Below are 19,397 nucleotides of genomic sequence, written 5' to 3'. Positions count from 1 at the left end.
AAAAAAGAGCAAATTTGATCTCATACTGCGCCATTTTACGTCTGTTACATTATTCTCTGTTTGTGATATACGTTTGTCTGTGTCGTCTTGTTTTAACTCCAGTTGCTGTAAGCGTGTTTCTAGATAATGTAATCTCAAAATCAACCTAAAATCCTTATTAAAAGCGGGCATGTTTCACGAAAAATTTGTGCCAGAGTTATCGACCTTGTGTCATATGATGTGGGTGAGTATGAAATGGGTGATGATGTGGAACAATTGTTTAAAGTTTGAATCAGATCGTTTTTATTATAATTTAGATAGAAAGTGCACAAAAAACTTTAAACTGAAATTCTGAGTAAAAAGGGGGTAATTCATGAACTATTGGTGCGAGAGATATGACCTTTGTGCCATATGATGTGGGTGATGATGAGAAATAACTATTTTATGGTTGAAGTATTCCATCAAGTAATTACAGAGATAAAAAAGAAAGTACATTAAAACTTTAACCAAGGTGTGTTTGCGGAAGGGCCGGATCGAGTAAGATAGATAAAACTTATACAAATAAGGAAGCCGACGTAGATGCAGACAAATGGATGATTGTAAGAACCCTATCTATTCTCTGAAACTAATTAATGTAGTACACTTTGTTCAGAGGCAGCTAAAACATACATTCTGAGAAAACAGTCTTATGCACGTGGTCATGTACCGTATAACGTCTTCGCAGTTATTTTCAAAGAAGTATTTGAGATGCCACTTCCAAAAATAATGTCGACAAAAATACGCGAAATGCAAAAAGTTTTTTTTCGGCATCGTGAAATATTTAAGACGTCATCACCAAAACATATCTAGCCATCTCATAAAAATTATTTCAACATGTTTATTCAGAGCTAATTGTCAATATAACAATATACGAAATGACAAACGATTTTTTCTTTGCAACTAAATTTAAATCGTGTTGATCGAAAAATGTACTACAGTGCGAGCATTTTAATGCGAGAAAACCATAAAGTTTTAGACATCTCGTCTTAGTTTTCTGTACTTGTGAAAACATTTTCTCACAACTGAAGGCCCTTCTAAGCTTCCGTAGACAGACAGATACTTTTATTTACAGTTAGGTTCTACAGCATGTATACATGAGAACAACATGAATTATTATATTAACAAATGTGGGTGTATATACATAGCAATTATTTTGAAACTAACATTTACATGATGTTTCTTTTTGTACATGGGGACAGTTTGTAGATTTAAATAGATGATAATTCTACTTTCTATTTTGCTGGCAATACAGTTAACGCAGTACATATTCACAAGGGTGATGCTGACCTTGAATTTATCGACTGTTTCAGTGGAAAACCCCTTGTGCGGGGGTGTTTCCGGTCTAGTTGACATATTAGGTCAAAATAAGTGAGAATTACTCTACTCCTATCCCATATAAAAAAAAAACTGCGTAATTGAATGGATTTTCTTGTCTTGTGATAAAGAAAAACTTATTTTTAATATTTTAAGTTGAATTTAATCAAAGGAGTCCTTTATAACTGTGCAATGATTTCATTCAACACAGATTTAAATGATTTATCTCGCGAGTAAATGACAAAACATGAGCAGTCATGTATTCGTATCGATGTACGTTTATAAAAATAAATAAGAATATAATTAAAATCTTTCAACCATTTAATTTTAACAATTCTCTGTACAGAATTTCATCACAGGCCACTATTTCCGTGACTTATTATCTGTGCGTAAACATGGTTACATAAAGAACATGTAATATCATAGAGCAAACAAATATAATACAACTTTAGAAAATTTAAAAAGTCCTTAGTTAATTATAATCATCATGTTCGAATAAACATTATTAATTTATCTAACTTTACAACAAATTTTACGTTTGTGAAATATGAGTAATCGGACACCCCGATTTCGAATAAAGTGTATCCTTTGTGAATAACCGCGGGGAAACCGAGTATTATTTGTTATACGGAGGTTGTTGCTGAAAAGTTAATTTATTTAGCAACTTTGCTAGTTAGAAACACTATATTTGCAAAGAGGTTTTAACTCTCCAGATATGTGCGCAAAGAAAGGTTATCCTTGTATTTATAGACACGTAATAAAAACATATACCATTATAATATTTTTCCTAACATTAGAAACCATCCTGCTAAAACTGTTAAATACTCCATGAAATAAAAAATGGCATTTGTTTGTTTTGGGTTTAGCGCTGTTTCTATGTTACGGCGGGCAGTTAACCTAGCCAGTGTGTCTGGATTCTGTATTCTCAACAAGTAATTACAACTTCGTCACATAAATCATAGGTGGAGGACGAATCATTTCGGACACGTGCCTTCTATCAAGTCGTCACGCCCTACACGGGGATCGAACTCATGATTCATAGATCTGCGCTCCTTCTACTGAGCTCCGCGGGTGGGGTAAAAGACAGAAAACAGCGGTTGTGACTGAGACTCGCTGTAATTCAACAGCGGTTGAATGTTAAACATGTGTAATTCTATGTGGCCATTATCTATATATGCATCTCAAGAATCGTAACTTTATTGCATATGCATAAATTCTTCATTTTAGCAGTGTATTACAACAGAAATCTTGTTCATTGGTATTTTGAATAAGAAAAAGATGAAAAAAGTAATCATTATTTTATAGAAAATATATTTAAAGCGATTTTCAAAAATAACATGATCAGTATTTTACGCAAAGTTGTCAAGTTAAAACTTAAGTACATGTTTGTCTGTATGTATGTTCTGAAGACTTTGCTAAAGAAACTCAGTATATATTGCTATATCATTTGTGGCCTAAATAATGTCAGATTTTCGGGCTGACCGAGGACTATAGAAGGTTGTAAATATCACGGCTATTTGTTTTCAAAGTAATACTTTCCGATTAACACTATTACTTATTTGATATAATAGGGCTATAACTTATTACAATAATAGCTTGATCTGGGATGCTGCATTCGGCTCGAGTGGATTTTGCGTGCCGAGTGTGATCCGACCTGGCAAGTCTACGAGAACCGAATACAAATACCCAATCTTGCTACTGTTATAATAACACTTTTATCATATACCTCCGTCTTTGTTTTTTTTTCATGTTTTGTTATCGTGTTTATCAATGTTTGGTAATTGTTTTATGCGCTATTGATAGAACTGTCAGGTCATGCATATCAAATTAAAGTAGTCCGGAAACATACAATACAAAAGGTTCAATACAGGCTTTTTTCTACCTGTTCGTATTAAGCCGCGTTTTTTGGGCAAAATTTATATACATTTAGGCATATAGTAAAAAAGTTATGCCTAGCAAAATATCAACAGGTTCTAAATATGATACGTTCTGTCCATTGATGTGTTTTACAGTTGAAATATTAACTAGATTAACTATTTTTTAAAGAGGTAAAACAGTCGCCTATATGGCATTTGGTTTTATCATTATTATCTTCGTCAACTATTTTCATTTTCGCACAAATACCTATAATTACATTTGTATAGTGTACTACACTCATGCACCGGACTCCCATCCCCCAACCTGTATAAATATCAACGTTGTAAGAGCGTATTTTCCTTTACCTTGTGGAGCCGTAATGCCACTCGTCAAAATCTGTATGTTTACGTATTCTCATCATACTTGTCGGTACGGCGGTACAAGGCAAGGTATATCAATGTGTTGCATATCCGTTCGAGCGATTTATTTATTTATATATTTATTTATTTATTTATCCGTCTCTAGTGCCAATTATATATTCTGTTTGATATTATAATAAAGGTAAAACTTTTTTGAATCGACGAACTATAAGTCTTAAAAAATCCGCATTAAATTAAAAAAGCAATTAAAATTAATTCTATTTAATTGCTGTACACAAACTGTGTGCCGGTATGAATTTTGATGATATATAACATATATAACATACTTCGTTTATTTGAAACATTTCGCGAAGATTTTGTGTTGGATTCACATATATACGTGTGCCTAAAATGTTACATTTATTTATTTATTTATTTATGTCTCATTCATTTACAAACATATAAAATTACATACAGACTAAAACAATTGTAAATGACCGTTCTAAATAGAACTATAAGAGACAATATACATACTCACATTTAAAAACATACCATATAACTTATAAATTCATATTAACTTAATTAAGAATTAAAATATAAAATCATGTGTACTATATTCAATATCATTTATGAATAAAATTCATCTGGTATGACACTAAATAAAAGTTGACAATGACCAAGTAACTACATGAATACATCTATGGATGTTGTATGACTACCCGAATGCATGAAAGTTGAGTAACTGACCGAGTGAGTACATGAATGTACGGATGTTGAGGTAAGTAGCCGAGTGGGTACATAAATACATATGAAGATGATGAGTAGATGACCAAATGAGTACATGAGTGTAAGGATGTTGAGTGAGTACATGAATGCACAAATGCTGAGTAACTAATCAAGTGAGTACATGAAAGTACAGATGTCGAGTGAGTACATGAATGCACATATGCTGAGTAACTGACCAAGTGAGTACATAAATGTACGGATGTTTACATACAACCATAGCTTCTTTACGTTCTCTGATCACTGCATGAATGTAAAAGTATGAATAACAAATTAATGAATGATGGTGATTTTAATTGTGATGATAATGTGATTAATTTACTCGTGCGTGCATTTCAGTGTTATAATTAAAGTAGAAGATGAAAAAGGGCGCATTTTATGCAACTTATTATTGAACAATAAAAAAGAAAAACCACACACACATGTATATATTTATTAAATACAATAATCACTTTCACCGGTATATGATCTTTTTCATTATCATGATATATTACAAAGACAATTTTTAGTTTACACTATATCTGTGTTCTATTGTTATAATTATATTATTATTATTCTACATTCATTAAAGGAAAATTAATTCCTACTCCGCAAATCTTCATGGTCTAATAGGGACCCCTGTTGTGCAAAAGTGTCCATCAATTAGCGACTATTACATAATCACTGATAAGCAGCAGATAAGACAGAGGTTGTATATTGGATTAGCGTGGGAGACACTTCTCTACCCATATGCTTGACAAGTGTTTTATGATCTTACTGCGAATATTGTGAAACATTGAAGTTTTATAAATGTGAAAAAGAAAATAATACAGTAATTTTAATCATGACCAAACCGATATTTTAGATTAATTATAAAATGTAAGATAATATGTGTTTAAGACTATTATAAAAATTACTTTTTTAACAAATGTACATTACAGTCTCTTGCAACTCTTGATTTTTATTACAGATGTATTTTGGGGTAATTAGCATAGCCTGGGGTGTCTATCTCGTCTCCATCCTGTGTATTCGCAAAGGCCCATAAAACATCACGCGTAAAACGCTTATAGTCAATATGCAGCAAAGTGAAAAATGAAATTTGCAGGGCGATAAATAATAATTAAAAAAGAAAAAAAAAACACAAAAAAAACTTGAGAACATTTTATAACATTTCGTTTCACAGAAAGGGGCTTTAAAAGGGGAATTTATAAAAAGAGTTGTTTTGTGTGATGTTTTATGTATATCCTTTACGATTAAAAGGTGGCATTTTTGACTTTCATATTTTCGGTCCATACATTAAACGAAACTTATAACATAACCCAGCATTATGAGTATATTACATGACCGAAAATACACCTTACATACGCATAACGATTCGGTCATTCTAAACAAAGAACTAAAAATACATTATTTTTATAGCTCTTTGTTCTGAACAAGTATTTTTACTGTAAAATCCATGCAGTTTCATTAGAAACTCATTGTGCATTACGGCAGAATATTTTGTACGTTTTGCTTGTTGTTAAACATATAATTATTAAATTCATGGTACAAGGTCGTTATCTAGCAAAGTCCACATTTTTTCGATTAAAATACAATTAATTACAGTGCCTTAAAGTTGTGTTATATTCTGCTTTAATTTGCATACTCCAATAACTCTATCTTATGCGCTTTCAAAAAGCCATATATACCGTTACCCGCTTCCTCCTTTTTATCTCTTATCTTACTAATTTCTTGTCGCATATATATAGATATTATTTGAAGTTGTAAAAAATAGATATATGATAACAAATGACATCTTAAAATGTAAAGTACAAGTTTTATATGTGTATGATGTGTGGAATTAGATTGAAATGCTTGTTCTTTTCTGACGAAAATGAGAGTAAAGCAGGCTTTTCAGGTAAGATATAATAAAAAATATATAGGTCTTTAATCAAAGCATATATACAGTAGAATAAATTACTTGACTGAAATCATCTTTACAGTGGCAAAACATTTCGTAATATAATGAAAATATTATGTATGTTTCCTTAAAAGTTATAATTCAGTCATAAACTTTATAAATATCTTCCTTTGTAACATGTATTTTGATTGGCTAATTTATTTAAAAGTGTAACTCAAGCGAGCGATACGCGCTAAGCGTATAAATTTGTACGCTAAGCGTATATTTTACCCGGTAAACGCGTAAAAATACACGGTGAGCGTGTACATTTGTAGATATGACGTACTATTTGGGTCAAAAGTCTGAAATCGCTCGAGCGGTACCATAATACACGGTAAGCGTGTAAATTTACACGCTCACCGTGTAAATTTATACGTTAAGCGTGTTTTTTTACACGGTTAGCGTATAAAATACACGCTAAGCGCGTAAATTTACACGCTTACCGTGTAAATTTACACGCTCAACGTGTATTTTCGTTGACCCGAGGAAATTATGACGTACCATTTGGGTCAAAAGTCTGAAATCGCTCGAGCGGTACCATAATACACGGTAAGCGTGTAAATTTACACGCTCACCGTGTAAATTTATACGTTAAGCGTGTTTTTTTACACGGTTAGCGTATAATATACACGCTAAGCGCGTAAATTTACACGCTTACCGTGTAAATTTACACGCTCAACGTGTATTTTCGTTGACCCGATTCCTAATTTAGAATTCGAGCGAATAGACCAATCAAAATTTAGTTTAGAACTGCAAAAATGACTGCATTCACAGCGGACCAGTAGTATGGTCGTCTTCTGTATCAATATGAAAAGAATGCATACAGCAGTAGTTTCTTAAACGAGTGTATATTATTAAATGGGAAATAATTTACAACTAAAAACAAATGGAGAATATTTTCATTGAAGAAATTGATAATATTTATTTCCGGGTAGCCAACGACCGGCTGCGCGAAGTCCCAGTTATGTATATGATGCGTACCTGTAACTAACAAACTTACACTGAAATGGATAATAATTTATAACTACAGCGAAATGGAGAATTATTTCATTGGCGAAATGGATAATATTTATTTCTGGGTAGCCGACGACCGGCCGCGCGAACATCCTGTAATATTTATCATGCGTACCTGTAACTAACAAAGTTATTACTGAAATGAATAATAATTTATAACTAAAACGAACTAGAGAATAACTTCATTCACGAAATGGATAATATTTATTTCTGGGTAGCCGGCAACCGGCCGCGCGAAGCCTAGCAAATGTATATTATGCGTTTAGTTTTTTTGTTGTTGTTTTTTTATTTCCCCCGAGTTAAATCATATTTTATTGCTTATTACTGTTTACATTTATACTAACAAACATCAAAAATGTAATGTACAGCCAAGAAAATAAACAAATAGGTCGGACCACAAGTACATGTAACTAACAAACTTATTACTAAAATGGATAATAAATACAACGAAATGGAGAATATTATTTCATAGCCGAAATGGCTAAAATTTGTATTACCTAAATGGAAAATAATTATATATGGAACATTTAAAGATCAATTATTTATACCAAAGTATTTGTCTTATTTCCTTGCTCGACCTCGCAGAACTTACAACCTGCCGCAATAAGCTTGCATGATACTTGTAATATAATTAAAAAGTTGAAAACGAAATATTCAGTTAAGTCCAGCCTTTCATATTGTATCCATTTATACTAAAGGGGGGATGAATTCATTCCGTATTCAAAAATAGTAATCATCTTAAAATTGTTATCATTTCTATTGATTCTTCGAATTGAAAGTTTTTATTTGAAAATATGAAATGGCAGCGGTCAGATTTAAGAGAGAGAGAGAGAGAGAGAGAGAGAGAGAGAGAGGGGGGAGGGGGGGGGGAGGAGAGAGAGAGAGAGAGAGGAGGGGGTGGGGGCGTGTAGCAGCAGGGAAGAGTGTTCTAGACTTGAAATCTTGTTCTATTTTTTGCGGAATTCAGCTTTATCATAATTATTCTATTAAATTACGGATAATGACTTTGCGCACGATACAGTTTCAATATGAAAATGATCCAGCATGTAAATTAAAAAATAGAAAATTATAGATTTATATTAGCAGAAAGGTCTAATACGTATCAGTTGTTCCAGATATTAGGTATTTCCCATCAGTAGTAGTTTAAGTCCTTGATTCATATCTAACGAATTTACATTTTTTTGTTACTACACGTTCATCGTTTTAAAAATAAATGTCCATTAAATTTCCAAATATATTCTTACAGATTTTAGAATACTAGATATCCTGTGAATTTTTTATTTTCTTTTCACAAGACAGCTCCGCCACGTGATATATTAATCCGTGTTCGTTCATATATAGTGGCATTGATGACCGAAGGCATTCAATTATATCATATCAAAGCCATCTTATATGCTTCAGCAAATTTTATGATCCGCTCTAATTAGTGAACCTCGAAAGGATTTCCTGTTCTGATAACCTAGGTGACATATGTGTTATCATGTCATTTTGCATAAATGTTACCTAATGATTTCCGGTAGATCACTTAAAACAGCAACTTCAGTAACATGGAGCCGCTCGATTCCCCCTCCCCTCCCCAATTATGTACATGTCATTAAAGTCGGAGAAAAATAAATACTATTATTATTTATATATATATTATTTGAAGTTGTAGTAAACTAGATATATGATAACAAATGACATTTTAAAAAGTAAAGTACAAGTTTTATATGTGTATGATGTGTGGAATTAGACTTGAAATGCTTGTTCTTTTCTGACGAAAATAAGAATAAAGCAGGCTTTTCAGGTAAGATATAATAAAAAATATACATGTCTTTAATCAAAACATATATACAGTAGAATAAATTACTTGACTGAAATCATCTTTACAGTGGCAAAACATTTCGTAATATAATGAAAATATAATGTATGTTTCCTTAAAAGTAATAATTCAATCATAAACTTTATAAATATCTTCCTTTGTAACATGTATTTTGATTGGCTAATTTATTTAAAAGTGTAACTCAAGCGAGCGATACGCGCTAAGCGTATAAATTTGTACGCTAAACGTATATTTTACCCGGTAAACGCGTAAAAATACACGGTGAGCGTGTACTTTTATACATCTTCCGATTGAAATACACGGTAAGCGTGTAAATTTACACGGTAAGCGTGTAAATTTACACGCTAACCGTGTATTATGGTATCGCTCGAGCGATTTCAGACTTTTGACCCAAACGGTACGTCATATGTAGATCTGCCGATTGAAATACACGGTAAGCGTGTAAATTTACACGGTAAGCGTATAAATTTACACGCTAACCGTGTATTATGGTATCGCTCGAGCGATTTCAGACTTTTGACCCAAACGGTACGTCATATAGGTCTACAGCAGCGGTTTGACTAACCTAATCGGGAGATACCTGTTTATCGATATTTTAGTGTAAAGGGAAACAACTACAACGGCGCGCAAGGCAAAAAATCAATACCGACAAGAGTTGCAGTTCTCGTATATTTTACGCTCAAAGTTGGGGATGTAGGTAATTGCGGTAAATGTAGCTAAATGCGCAAATGGCTTTGTTATATTTGAGCCGCACAATGACAAACCAACATAGTGTATTTGCGACCAGCATGGCTCCAGGCCAGCCTGCGCATCTGCGCAGTTTTGTCAGGATCCATACTGTTCACTAACAGTTTCACTAATTGCAATAGGCTTTGAAAGTGGACATGATGGATCCTGACCAGACAGCGCGGATGCACAGGCTGGTCTGGATCCATGCTGGTCGCAAATGCATTATGCTAGTTTTCTCATGGTGCGGCTAATTTGTTGTTAAACTTTTGAAGGCTTAATTCTGTGTGGGCCCATGGACTCAAGGTTTCGAAACTGTATCACATCCAATGTGTTGCCTTGATACTTTATGGGCTGGTTAATGTTTTCCTGTTTGGTATCTTGCACAATAAAAAATTAATTACGTTGGAGACTTCCTTCTCATGCCGACAGCTTTGTCGAACTGACTTTTATATAATTTGCACACTTTTGTATTTGTAGGTAAAATAACAGTTATTTATAGCCGTTTGTGTGTTATGTTTAAATTCAAAATAAATGGTTTTGAAGATCTGTAGCTATTATCTAATTTCGTTCTCTTCAAAAACTACGCCTTTAATTGTACATAATATAGCATACAGTCAGCCATAATGTAAATAAAGACGTGGCCCAGATTAAATAAAGAAACATTCGGAAATTAAAGCCCTTTTGAAAACCTGATTTTGATTTAAAATTAGATACTGTAATTCATAGCGAAACACGTGATATTGAGTATATGCCGGTACACCACTCAATAGTTTCGCAGAAACAGGGATAAACTTCACTTTCGTTTGAAAAGTCTCTTTTAGGAAGCTAAATGCGAAAAGCTTCTGATCCTTAGCTTTCTTGTGGCTTGAACAGATGGCATGTAACAGAACTCGGAGGGAACTCTTTTCTTCAAAATCATTTCTTTCATGTGAGAATGTCATTCAGCTTGGGGAGCACCTTACTTTTTTCATTTGTTACGTCAAATCCTGGACGTTTGCCATATAACTTACATTTAGTGACTTTAAACCCAACAAAATGATCAATAACAAAAAACTTGAGTACAGGGGATACTAGTAGTATGTCAGCTGTATCAGTTATGTTTCTATTTCTCTTAAAATACAAGTTTAACCATAAAACATGTGTACACTACTTAATACGGTTTAAGTCTGATAGCATCAATTGACATTTTTATTTGGATTTACTTCGGTGAAAAAGGCAGCGATTAAAAACGCGTTTGCAATGCGTAAAAAATATGATATTGCAAGTGAGACGATAACAAACAAAGGTAATTTTTTTCTGTATTTTCTGTTAAAGTATTGCTGTAGAGCACATGTATCTAAACATTAATTAGAAAACATTGAACGTTTTAAATGAATTGTGGTCACCGTAGTTCTGCTTGTCGTACTTTCGCAGATTGTATTAGGCTTGTACACTGTAATAAAGCATTTTCTTGTTAGCGATAAAATCATCTTCCGCTACTGTTTGTCGTGGATATTGGAATAAAAATGTGTGAGTCATTAGTTAGAGCTTTAATTGGATACAGCCGACGATGCTGTAAATGAATAACGGCTGCCGTCTCCCCGATTTCGCGACAAGATTTTATAGGGTTGTATAAAACGATTAGACATGTGTAAGTAAGTACTCGTAAACTGTTTAGCAATAATATTGTCTCCTACTTCGGGCCATTATTTGGAGTCTAATGGAGATAGGAATATAATTATGATGTGAATTTAGAGAGGTCGATATATTGCTTTTTCATTGTAGTAAAATTTAAACAGTATTTACAAACGTACATGTACGTAAACGTCTGGAGAAAATCACGATGGACCATTTGAAAACTCTTGAACAAGCTTAGAGATATATCGTATAGGGAGTTTATATTTTGTTTTGAAATCGTTTATTTGTAAATAATAATCATTTTCTATTGAAATATGTTGTTGGGTTTAACGTTTTCCAACAACTTTTAAGTCATATAAACGACGGTGTCTACTTGTAGCACTGAGCACAATGCCGAGCTTTATAGGGCTGCTTCACTGGAATATCACGCCGTAGACACGTGACATGATACCCCATCCAGTCACATTATACTGACACCGGGCTGACCAGTCCTAGCACTATCCTTGTAATGCTGAGCGCCAATCAAGGAAGCTACTAGTACCTTTTTTTACGTCTTTGGTAAGGCACGACCGAAGATCGAACCCACGGGCTCCCGCACTCGAATCGGTTGCGCTGCCACTAGGCTTCTGGGGCGGTTATTTTGAAATAAATAGCTTTTGAAAAAAATAATGCATTCTGAAAATTTACCTGGATATCGGAATGAAAAAGAATGAGATAATTTCCTGTTTTTTGATAGACATATTATGGTTTTCTCTGCTCGTACCATTGTTCAGTATTCACCTCTATATAGCCTAACAAGGATTGTCTAACTGTCCTTTAACTGAACCTCCAGACTCCAGGTCTACAAGTCCGGTTACCGGTCCCCTAGCCACTACCTTAAACAAATAAGATACACGTGTCTCAAATCTTATATCATTAGTTATTACGGGCGCTCGTATAAGTATAAAAACATCTGCGGAAGCATAATTTATCGCGTGCACACATAATAGCTATATCGCGCGCATGTTTTACTTAATACATGCGGAATTGTTTTAAATTATAGTACGTGCGCACGAAATATCTAAGGGAGCAGGGTACACTTCGAATTTGGCCCCGTCAATTTGTTATAATTAGAACTTAGTGATTTTGGGTGTCTGTAAATGACAGTGAGAGATAGTGAGAGATAATGAGTGTTAATTCTTTAGAAATTTTAAACAGCTGATACATATAAGATTCTAATGTCAGTTGTAAATCTAACTGATGCTACCTTTGTATGAATCGATGAATCATCTTCGGTGCGAGAAATTCAAATCATTGAAGAGGTCCATGCTTGTTGATTGACACTCGGGTACATTTTGCTATTTTGTGAAAAAAAAAACGAGATGGCTAGGCCGTAGCTATAACGTGCACACATTAACCTGCGCAGATAATATACAAGTATGTGCGAACGTACTAATATGCGCACTGATGTTTTTCGGCAAACGCCGTCTAAGAACGAATTCATGACCTGGACTGACCCATGAAGTTTGCAAATCAGACTACACGTTGAGTCTTTTTTCTCATTCTTCTGATTGTGCAACGTTGAGTGAAATGACAGACGAAGCGTTTGTCCTTAATGACGCTATTTATAGTCTTAAAGCTACGTTTCGCTCAGTATATTTAGAAGAATATTGATATATCTAAAAAAGATATGTAAGTTTAATAAATATAATAAAAACCTATTCAAATACCAACACATATCAATTTACAGAAACAGCTGAATACGATCAGCGTATCACATTAATGAGGATTTGATTGGCCGATCGATTAAGGTCTTCTAGGTAAGTGCCTTCCTGACCACTGCTGTAATTATTCGCCGTAAGATAAACGAAACAAAATTGCACACATACGAAACATTTATTTGTTAAAGTGTGGTGTTTAGTTTTGCTATTTGAAAAATGTTAGATTGATGATAGAATAACACAAATGATATGGAAACCTCATAAACCACGGTTAACTTAATCGCCCTTTACACGTTTTGTACTTTAATTATTATATAATCTGTAGATAACTTAGGCCGATACGCTAGCTAAAAGGGAATAATAATGTATTGTATTGTAACAAAGACACTTGCCGACATGAAAGTACCTTCAGGCGTTTCAGTGTAAATACAATTGACACGCCTATTGAATATGCGTAAAATCGCATTTCGATTATAATGATACGTACCAAATAACAACTTAACAAACAGTTACATAATTTTATCATTCAGTTGTTTATCTGTTGTACGCTTTACCTTGTAAATATCTGGAATAAACTTATCACACTAAAGGTAAATCCATTTTCTTATTACAAGACTTTGTGAGCATAAAACATCATTTTAAGCATTACACGTATTTTCTTTACTCATTTTTTATACATTGATATTGTTTTTATGCGCAATTCGACAAGCAGAAGTTCGCTTATATGTCTGTCGGTCCTTCCGCGGCGGTTGATCAATTTGGTTTCCAAATACTTTAACATATACAGTGGTCAAACTATACAGAATGATTGCCTGCTGCCTGTAGTCACCTGTCCTGTTAGGACATGATAGTTCTGTGATTACAGTCTCGTTTACTTAAGATCTGCGGATGTCAAATTTTGTATGGTAGCTGATGCCTAAAACATTATTTTTCAGGGTCAAAAACCAATACCACTGTGACAGCCAGCAGATTTATAAATTGCCTAGGGCATTGAAACCATGACTATTTTTAGGTCACAATGGCCTAAGCTTATTTTTGTTGCTGTAAAATGATGTAACCTTTACAACAACAATTACCATAATACCTATTGCGGGTTAGTTACACTGTGTTGTGGACTATGAAATGAAAATGTTATTGTGTACAATGTATAAGTGTAATTATATACCGCGATACAGAGCATTATCGGGGATAATCTATTTATATTCCACATTGTTAGTCTTGTAAACATCTTGAAAAAACACATATACGTGCATGAAATATTTGAAAACAAAAACACACTTGTCATTGAATATTCTGAACAGAGTAATATTAACCAAACCTGTCACCTGACTGGGATTCACTCCTTTATTTGATACAAAATACCGCAAGCTTCTAGTAAAACTTATCTGAGTTAACCTTGTGGTTGAATTATTTAATTAAGAAATGAAATGATTTTTTTTGGTGTTCGTGCGAAATGAACGACAGAATAAGATGAGCTAGCGATTCATGTTTAATTTGCCGATCCTATTCTGTCGTTCATTTCGCATTAACACCGAAAAAAAAAGTTTCATTTTTAGCTCGACTCTTCGAAGAATAGGGGAGCTATCCTGCTCGCCCCGGCGTCGGCGTTAGCATGAGCGTCATACAAATGTTAAAGTTTGCGTACCACCCCAAATATTTTCAAAGTCCATTGAGATATTGCTTTCATATTTTGCATACTTGTTTATCATCATGACCCCAGTCTGTAAAAAGGAGGAGGCAACTCTTTCAAGCATTTTGACTGAATTATGGCCCCTTTCCGACTTAGAATATGCTTACTGTAATGCTAAAGTTTTACTGATAGCTTATATTATACTATCAAGCACTGAGAATAGTCGAGCGCGCTGTCCACTGACATATTTACATCATATTTCCTTTCCATTTGTAAACAATATAATATTATAAATTGCACATATTTTGTGGCATTTAACATTAAAATCAGCTTCCCGGCCATTCTGTTCACCACACGGAACAACTGCAGCGTCATCTAAGGAACGTTCTCCCTGACTATACGCGGACGTCGTCAAAACAGCGGTCGGTTATCACTAAGCAGCGATGACGTAAATTTCGCGCCTTTCCGTTTGCTGTTCATACGAAATGAGCGTCAGAATTTTCAACAGAAAAGAATAGGACGAATGTAAATATTGTCACATAACAACGTTTCATTTTGTGATGTGTCGAAGGTATTAATAACATGAAACTCTAAAAATAACGTTCTACTCAATTGTTCTAAGCTGCAGTCTGGGATAAAGAATGTAGGGATAATACACGTTTTTTTGTGTATTAACGTCTGCAGAAGCCCGCGGGATTGTTTCTGACCGAGACCGAAGGTCGAGGTCACAAACATATCCCAAGGGCTTCTGCAGATGTTAATATACAAAACAAACGTGTATTGTCGCTATTCTTGCATAAAAATATATTTCACGGCGATTTATGTATTGTTTTCATACGTGATGACTTGACGATTCCGGTACATTTTTTATTTACCATTCCAGTTGTTCTTGGAAACGGTAAACATGTTTTAAATATCCGTATCCAGGGCTCGGAAATAAACAACGCTAACAAAAGCACCTCCTGAAGGTTTTTAAGCGATTTTTTTATCTCTCATTATTACAAACATAAAATTACCAATAATTGTCCATATCATTTCACAATTTGGTGGACTCGATCACAATTTCAAGAATAATAACTTTGCATTCGAGTTATATTGAGTACGGACACGCAGTTGGAGTACGGATAAGTACGAACGTAGTGTCAAGTTTCCAAGCTGTTTATATAAATTCTTCGAGAAATTAGATAAAAACATACCGACTGATACTTACCCAAATCATAAATATAATACCTAAAAACGAACAACAGCACAAGTTACACGCGATACTTATTTATTCACAGTTATTTACAATAACTGAACAGACGCTTTGTAAAGGGAGTGAACTCTAAGAGAAGCTAGGGCGTACATTGATGGGGGCAGTACGTTTGGGGTTGGGAACAGATACAGCTTAACATACTATGGATTTACATTGTATTTATAATGCTACAAGATGAGGTTGTTAAGGAAGAAACAAGACGCAGATGCCAAATATCAGTGTGCGTAAAAATACATACATATATCCCTGGCAAAGCATTTCAAAAATAAAAATCGGGTATTAACAGCACGTGAATTGTCTTGTTTGCACACGATTTTTCTCCCGTTAATACATGGGCGGATCCAGTGAAAAAAGTAGTTTTTATGCAAGAATTATTTATTTTATCAATGGACTATTGATATTAGGCATAAACATGGGTATCCAGCCAAACACAAACTCATGGGACAATACTTAATATTTTGTTACTTTAATGAAATTGATTTCACATTATCTAGAATTAATATTCTACAATTTGTATAAGCCCATGAATCAATCTTTGACTGCATACACCCTATGATACCTTCACCTTTAACAAATTAAAACAAAACACAGTTGAGTGGAAGAAAAGGCCGCGACTTTATTCTAAGAGAAAATTACTTCATGAACGAATTGCAAGGTGGAAAATTAAGAAATGCATATGAAAAACATATACATATTATGAAATATCAAATATACAGATGAAATGAAAATAAACCAAATCAATTTGCATCGGTCCCTGCGAAAATAGAACTATCCCCAGCGAAGACTGCCAAGGGACTTGCCAAGGATGCAACTTCTTCAGTTTTAATACTTGAATTAATATATGTTTTAAGATCATGTTCCTATCAAATCTGCAAACACCTTGCCATGCATCAAACCTGAAATACACTTTGGTGTGTTGAAGGGCCACTAAATTATCATTTTAACTTCTGCCATGAAACTGGTATAGTTCAATTTAGATTTTGTAAAATAATAATGCCCCATAGAACTTAATCAAAAATATATTTCACTGGTTCATTTTTGACACAAATTTCTATCGCCTCTTTAAATGAAGACAACAAGATGTCAAGCCCTATGTCTGAAAAATGAACCCCGTCCGAACGGAAAAGACCAGGACAGTCCATTGTTATTTCTGTATTTCTCATCCAAGCACAACCGTGCTTTAAAGATGTACGTGCAGCTGACCTGTTAACGTCTTACGTAATTTCTCAATTTTTTGGACTGACCTTGAAGTTCTCCAATCTACACGAGGCAAAATATTAGACCAGACAATAGTACTTGCCAAAAGATAGATTTTTCTAATCTTTTTTAAATCATAACAACTTTTTGAAACAAGTCTTGCCTTTTTTTGTTGAAGCAGAGAATTACCACCACAATGCATGATAATTGCATCTGGAAGATAAGGCGCTTCTTGAAATGCCCGTGCGAGCATTGGCCTGACCTCGTCCAACACCATGCCCCGTCTTGTCATCCACTGCACAATGATCTCTCTTTCATCAAACCCCAAGTTAGAGGTTGAACTGGATGAACGATATCTGGCCCTCTGTTCTGCCCAGTAGGTGATCGAGGACCCCACGATCACGCCACTGAAAGTATATAAATTGAAACGGCAAGATATCTGATATAATATTAACAACGGATATAGTTAAGATATGCATTAGAAGACCATCTACACTTCTTCATAATGATATGATGCGGAACACCTTGCGATTCTAGGTAGGTTGCAGCACCTATTCTAAAGCTGTGCGTTAATATTCTAGATGTATGTAAACCTACGTGAAGCAAGCAGCGTTTCAATATTGTGCTAAACTGGTAACGAGTGACTGGTTTGCCGTCTGAATGACACAGAAAATAAATAGTCTGCGGTTGTACTGCCATCAATGTTTTTGTAGCTGAAACAGGACAAAGTGCTGAATTTTTTATGTCACCTAATGTAACAACTTGGCTATGGCCACTGTGGTTATTTTTTGAATGACGCAATTTTAAATTCAAAAACCTTCTGCTGTTCTTAACAAAAATCGACACATCATCTTTTTTTAAAGGATAATCACACAGAGCAGCAGAAGTGTAAACTAATTCACTTATCCTGAATAAACCAAAGAAGGCAATAAGAAACGCTGCTTTAAAAACACATACTTCATACCAAGAGCTGCATACTTTTTCCAAAGCAAATATCAAACTTTTGAGTGTATCGATTGATATTGGTATACGGGTGTCAGCAAACTTTTTGCTCCGTTTAAAACCTAACATTATTCTCTTGAAATAGAACGATTCTGATGGATCAATGTCACCCTTAAACTTATGTATAAAACTTATACCAGATACGTAAGTACTAACAGTGTTGGCTGAGAGACCCTTTTGGTATAACCATGCGACATACAATGACAGCAGCCAAGTAGGTATTGGCAATGTCTGTGATATACCAACTGTTGCACAAAACTCTGTGAATGACTGAAGAGCTGTATGGTATGTCAGTTTTGTATTAAAAGATAGGCTATTTGAAGCAAGTTGATTGGATATTATTCCAAGGCCTTCCAGAGAAGAGATGGCACTTGAAGCGGTAACGTATCTGCCTGTGGTGCCAACTTTCTGAAACGCTGAAAATCAAATCAAGTCTAGATAAAGAATCTACGATTGCATTATGCATGCCTGAAATGTGAACACATTTAAAATTTATGTTGTATTTCAAGCACTGAAGAACAAATAGCCTAACCAGAACCATTACATTTTTAGATTTACTTGATAATGAATTGACAATCTGACATACTGACAAGTTATCGCACCTGTACAGAATTTTCTGATCACGAAACAGCTCTGGCCACAAGAAAACTGAAACCAGAATGGGGAACATTTCAAGTACCGTGATATCATACACTGTAAAATGATGTGGCCAAATTCCATAGCACCACCTTTATCCAGTATGATACCAAACCCCTTGCCAGAGCTGTCTGTGAACAGTTGCAAATCATGATTGGAAAGCCACTCACTCTCATGTATAACAGAAACACCATTATGGTCTGACAGAAATGTGAGCCAAACTTTTAAATCCTCATTGATTTCCAAGTTTACCCTCAAATGATAATGCTTTTGTTGCTCACAGCCAACTATCAAATCAATCAGCCCATGAATAAAAGGACGACTTTAGCTCTGATTTCTTCTAATTTTTGTAAGGGGATACAAATAACCATATCACTGGAATCTAATTCCAGACCAAGAAAAACTAGTACAGTCGTCGGATGAACAGTTTTTTCAGTTGCCAATGGTACCCCAAGGTCATCACAAATAACAAAGAAGCTATCTAATATCATGACAGTCCCGAGAATTTGCTTTACCTCCAAACAAAAAATCATCTAAATAGTGCTT

General features: G+C 34.4%; 1 protein-coding gene across 5 annotated transcripts in view; it reads left to right on the top strand.

Annotated features, from left to right (window-relative positions):
• The window catches only part of LOC123563127 (ras-related protein Rap-2c-like), a 74,202-nt gene that overhangs the window by 41,713 nt on the left and 13,092 nt on the right, over positions 1-19,397 (top strand). The window contains exon 1 of one of the 5 annotated variants that reach the window (XM_045355729.2): positions 13,583-13,721. The exons of 3 other annotated variants lie outside the window; for them this stretch is intronic. The gene's annotated coding sequence lies outside the window, so the exon portion shown is untranslated. Of the gene's footprint in view, positions 1-13,582; positions 13,722-15,311; positions 15,333-19,397 lie in introns of those variants that run through there. One more of the 5 variants, XM_045355731.2, reaches the window with a different exon arrangement.

This window comes from Mercenaria mercenaria, chromosome 2 (genome assembly GCF_021730395.1).
Source record: "Mercenaria mercenaria strain notata chromosome 2, MADL_Memer_1, whole genome shotgun sequence".
Taxonomy (NCBI): Eukaryota; Metazoa; Mollusca; class Bivalvia; order Venerida; family Veneridae; genus Mercenaria; species Mercenaria mercenaria.
This window is presented reverse-complemented; position numbering and strand designations above follow the sequence as displayed.